Genomic DNA, 6000 nt, shown 5'->3' with positions numbered 1-6000 from the left:
TATTGCAAAGCTAACGCAGAGTGTGTAACCAGACTCAAGGAAAAAACACATGGTGTGAAAAGTATAGATGACTCTCTCAATAACATGGTTCAGACGGTGGTCCAGGCCCAAGAGGAACCCAGTGTGATTATTAGAAAGGCCCTAGAGATATTTTATGAATGTGACGAGGTCGAGTTTTACGTTGTCAATATCATAATTATGTTGGCCTTTGTAATTGATGTATGCATTGATATGCTTGTAAAGAAACGAGAAATTAATTTGTGTGAAATCATAGAAAATGCCGTAGATTTCATGTTTGAAAAGGGTCTTGGTTCATTCATGCACTTTCTATGGTATCTAGACAATATCATAACGTTTAATGATGATAATTAAAAACCAATCGTGTGAGCCATTGGCATATCTGTCACATACACACACACACACACACAAGTGTATGGCTCTTATCTGTTACGGTTTATTATGAGCAACAGTTAACACATCCGACACATGTGGAAGTCAGTAAACATCTGCGACACACTCTCCAGTGCAGTCGCCTCTTGCATTACGTCATACAGCCAAATGCCTTATGGGTAATGTAGTACATCCCAACACATCTCCCCCCAACAGATATACATTTTAAAGTGCAGAATGCAATCTTCATTTTAACAGAACTATCCCCACATAACTCATTAGTTAATATCAGTTAACTTACGAACCATAGCTAAAGGGAAAGTGCATTCAATAAACAAATTACTGTGGCTTGTATACTGTTGAACTTCAAACATTTTGCACCACATTAAGAAATCTGAAATGCAAAAACATTAACAGGAATGCTGTTTCATAAACATCTAATTATACATTGAATACCCTTTAGCCATTATCAGTTCTTTCTGACTTTTTGTCTCCCTTCACTTCTAGTCTCTGTAACGAACTGGCAGTTTTATTAACCTGCCACTAGAGGTCATTTTAGAACCAGGAGCAGAGTCAGGTGGAATTTGCTCTGCATTCATCACAGGAACAGAATGCTCCTGTGTGTTTTGTGCAGGTGGTATGGGTGTATAACTGTCCACATTATTCTTTCCAAAATCAGTTTCTGTGGGCTCTACCAATTGGAGGTGACGCCTGTTACGCATTAACACAGCTCCACTTTGTGTCTGAACAAGATAGGATCGTGGCTCCTTTGTTTTCCTCACTACTGTTCCTGATGTGCACCATGCTTTCTCCCCATCCAACTTTAAGAGAACTTGATCTCCTGGGTTTAAGCAGGGAAGCGTACGAACAGAATGTCTTTTGTCAAAGAAGTGTTTGTAAGCTGCTTTAGCTTTTTTGTCCTTTTCCAATACCTGCTCAAAGCTGATATGGCGTGGACGCAAAGTCTTCTCAAGGACAGGCAGTGTAGTGCGAATCTGTCGTCACAACATCAGCTGATCAGGTCTTGCACCAGTGGCAGTAATTGGAGTGGCTCTGTAACTCAAAAGTGCCAATTGAGGGTCAGGTTGACGTAAGATATGTTTCGCTGTCTTAACAGCCCGCTCAACAGCCCCATTTGACTGTGGGAAGTGTGGGCTGCTAGTAACATGTTGGATGCCCCAGCTCTTACAAAAGTCTGCAAAGTCCATGCTGCTGAACTGGGTACCATTATCTGAGTGTAACTCATGCGGAATCCCCCACCTAATGAACATCCCTTTTAGCATAGTGATCACACTGCGGCTGCTAGTGAGGCTTAAATGTGCAAGTTCAATGTCTCTAGAATAGTAATCCATGACCACTAAATAGTTCTTACCTCCATATTCACACAGATCCGCTCCTATGGTGTGCCAACGACTGGGAGGAAGTGGAGTGGTAATGAGGGGCTCTTTCCTCTGAGTGGGTCTGTGCTCGTGACAGAAGGCACATTGAGAAATTGTCGTCTGAAGATCTTTTCCGATGCCAGGCCACCAGACTGACATTTTGGCCCGTTCTCTGCATTTATTTAGTCCCAGGTGACCCTCGTGCAGGCGAACAAGAATCTCTCGCCGTTGTGCAGTAGGAACCACAATCCTGTCACCATGTAAAAGCAGACCCTCAGCCTTGCACAATGATGCCCGTTCTGCATGGTAAGCCTTAAGCTCCGACGGCACATGGTGTGGCCAGCCTTCATTAATGAAACGCATTACGTCCCTCATAGTAGGGTCTGTGGCCTCACGAATGGCGTCCAGCTTTGCCTCTGATATTGGCTTAGTTTGAATCACCGCCTCCACATAAGCGCGCACATCACCTTCAGTATCAGGAACTCCTGTTCCAGTTAAGGGGTTGCGCGAGAGCGCATCGGCCATGACAAGTGATTTGCCTGGGACATGTACTGCTTTGACATTGAAACGCATCAGGCGCATCAGCAGACGTTGACAGCGCAGAGGTGTTTTGTCCAGATCATAAGTGTTAATCAGGGGGACCAATGGCTTATGGTCCGTTGCAGTGTAAACTCAGCAAGACCCAGCAAATAACACGCAAGCCGCTCACATGCCCAGACAGCAGCGAGGCATTCCTTTTCGATTTGAGAGTATTTTAACTCAGCACTTGACAGGGTTCTGGAGCAGAAAGCCACCGGAAGTAGTTTATCATGATGGATTTGCAGGAGAGTGGTGCCCAGTCCGAAACTGCTGGCATCTGCAGACACAATGGTAGGTTTTGTGATGTCATAAAAAGCTAAAACCGGAGCTGAAGACAGCATTGTCTTTATGTTGTTAAAGGCCTGCTGTTGTTGTGTGTCCCACAGCCATGCAGAATCTTTCTTTAACAGTTCATTGAGTGGGTGCAGCACCGTCGACAAGTCTGGAAGAAACTTTCCAAGGTAATTGACCATACCTAATACCTGTCTGAGTTGGGTGAGGTCTTTGGGGCATGGCAGGTCTGTAATTGATTTCACCTTGTCTGGATCAGGTTTTACTCCATCGCCACTAATGATGTGTCCAAAGAAAACGATTTCTTTCTTACTAAAATGACATTTGTCTTTGTTGAGCTTTAATCCAGACTCCTGGATTGTCTGTAAGACTGCCTCCAGATTCTTATCATGTGTCTCTTGGTCTCTGCCATACACCAGAACATCGTCCATGACTACTACACAGCCTTCATGTCCCTCCAGTAGCTTGGTCATTTCCCTCTGGAAGATTTCTGGAGCCAATGTGATTCCAAAGGGAAGTCTCTGGAAACAAAATCTGCCTCTTGGAGTGATAAATGTTGTGAGTATTGAACTACTGTAATCCAATGGGATTTGCCAAAATCCTGAGGAAGCGTCCAACATTGAGAAAACTTTAGCTCCTGTCAGTTTTACTGCAACATCCTCCAAAGTGGGCAGTATGAATTTTTCCCTCTTCACAGCTTTGTTGAGGCGCTTCAAGTCTACACATATCCTGACATTCCCATTTTTCTTAACTACTGGGACCATTGGGGCACACCAATCTGTAGGCTGAGTGACTTCTCGTATTATCTGCATAGACTGCATCCTCTGTAGCTCTTCATCTACTTTTTGCATTAAGGGAAAGGGCACCCTCCTTGGTGTAGCTAAGCTATAGGGTTGTACATCTGGCTTAAGTTCAATTTTTATTGGTTTACAGTTCAGACAGCCAATTTCTCCAAAAAGTTCGGCATGAATGTGATCTGCTCTGGCTACTAATCTCATAGCACAGGCTGCACTTCTGCTGAGAAGGTTGTGTTTATAACGTCCATCCACTACATAAATCCAAAACTGATGACGAGTTGTGTTTCTTTTAGTCTCAGCTAAGAATTTTCCTATTGTTTCCACATTGCCACCAGGACTGTTAAGCTGTATTTCCGTTTTGGTCAACGGGGGGTGCTGTGGGAGCCCTTGGTACGTCTCCTTGGACATAATTGTGATGTCAGCCCCAGTGTCTATTTTGAAAGATACTGTTTTACCGCACACTGGAAGACTTACCAGCCAATCAGACTCTGAATCACTTTTCTCAATGCTACCAAGAAAATATGCCTCACTGTCATCCTCTTCTTTATATTGCAAATGTACAGCTCTCACAGCCTTGCTTTGACAGGCAGCAGCGAAATGTCCCAGTCTCCTGCATTTGCGGCATTGTTTATTATATGCGGGGCACTCGTGTGGCCTATGACATATATTGCAGCGTGAACACATTTTCTCTTCTGTCTGCTTATCCCTTTGCTGTCCTGTATTGTTTGTTCTCTTACCAGCGTTATAGTGTTTTACTCCTCTGGACCGCTGCTGTAACGCAGCTACTTCCGCAGACATCACTACAGCCGAGTTTTGTGTTTTTATAAGCTCTGCCTGGCGGGCCATCTGCACTGCTCTCTCCAGTGTCATTTCGCTTTCCATCTGAAGCCTTTGTGACACTCCCCGGTCTGCTATCCCTATAACCAGTCTGTCTCGAATGTGTTCGTCTTTCTGTGCTCCAAACTTGCAATGTTCCGCAAGCTTATATAATCCCCTCACAAAAGCTTCCACTGATTCACCCGTCTTTTGCATACGTTGATGAAAGCATGCGCGTTCATGTATTAACATTCCTGCGAGGTATGAAATGGTCGTTAAACTTTTCCACTACCTTCTTATAGTCGCTGGAATGGGAAGCCTCGGTGAACCGAAACGAGGTGAATATTGTCTCCGCCTCCGTCCCCATGGCGTAAATCAGTGAATTAACTTGCACATCACCTTCCTCCTTGTCCAACTTAGTAGCGATCCGAAATCGTGCGAAGCGTTGGATCCACAGAGGCCATGCGGAGGGCTGGCTGAAGTCAAACGACTCCGGAGCTTGAAACATTGACATCGTCGTTTATTTAGTGAAGCGGGTACGACGCACTTCTGACACCATGTCACATACACACACACACACAAGTGTATGGCTCTTATCTGTTACGGTTTATTATGAGCAACAGTTAACACATCCGACACATGTGGAAGTCAGTAAACATCTGCGACACACTCTCCAGTGCAGTCGCCTCTTGCATTACGTCATACAGCCAAATGCCTTATGGGTAATGTAGTACATCCTAACACAATATCTTACGCAAGTTTTTACAGCTGTTTTTTAGTTTTCCAAAAGTTTTAATCTGATTTATTTTTTACTCAACATTATGATTGGCAATCCATGTCCGTCAACAATTGTATACTTTAACAAAAACTACGTTCTAGTAGTTTCAATGTATTGTCACTGTGGTTTTTCTGCATTGAATTTGTTTACTGCTTATGTTTCTTGTATGTTTTGCTGTACCGATTTCATAAAAACAAAAAATATACAAGGATTCTTGGTCTTAATGTCTGTGTAGTTACCATTAGATACAATCATTAGAACATTTAGACATCTTGTTCAGACAACGTGTGACATTGCTCAATCTTCATATGTTTTTGCAACTCCGCACAGAGAAACATGAAATATTAATAGAAATTACATGTGGCTACATCACATGTCTTTCAGAGGCGTAAAAATAAAGTCAACAGTGTTAGTATGGGAAACGTCTCGGTTACGGATGTAACCCTTGTTCCCTGAAGGAGGGAACGGAGACGTCACGTCGTGACCGACGAATTGGGAACTCGCTTAGAGAGACCAATCTGCTTCGTATACTACTAAAACGCCAATGAACTTGGCCTTGAGATATTTGCATAATGCTGGCGCCGCCCCGCCAGGTGCCTATATAAGCAGCAGGTACAAATATGGAAATTAGCTTCTTTTCGCTGAGAAAGCCGGGAAAATGAGACCGGCCGTAACAGCAGGTGGCAGCACCTGTGGCGACGGGACGTGACGTCTCCGTTCCCTCCTTCAGGGAACAAGGGTTACATCCGTAACCGAGACGTTCCCTTTCAGTCGGTCACTACGACGTCATGTCGTGACCGACGAATTGGGAATCCCTACCAAAACGCCACTAGGGGCTGACCTCTTCCAGTGTCTGCGTAAAGCCCTCCGGTTCCACTTAAGGAGGAGGAGATAGGTTTTAAGGCAGAAGGCCGGGCACTAGATGTTCCAAAACCCCACAGTAGTGCCAGCGACTGGGAAGCGCCCTATC

This window comes from Paramisgurnus dabryanus, chromosome 7 (assembly GCF_030506205.2).
Source record: "Paramisgurnus dabryanus chromosome 7, PD_genome_1.1, whole genome shotgun sequence".
In the NCBI taxonomy this organism is placed as follows: domain Eukaryota; kingdom Metazoa; phylum Chordata; class Actinopteri; order Cypriniformes; family Cobitidae; genus Paramisgurnus; species Paramisgurnus dabryanus.
Note: the sequence above shows the minus strand (reverse complement) of the source record.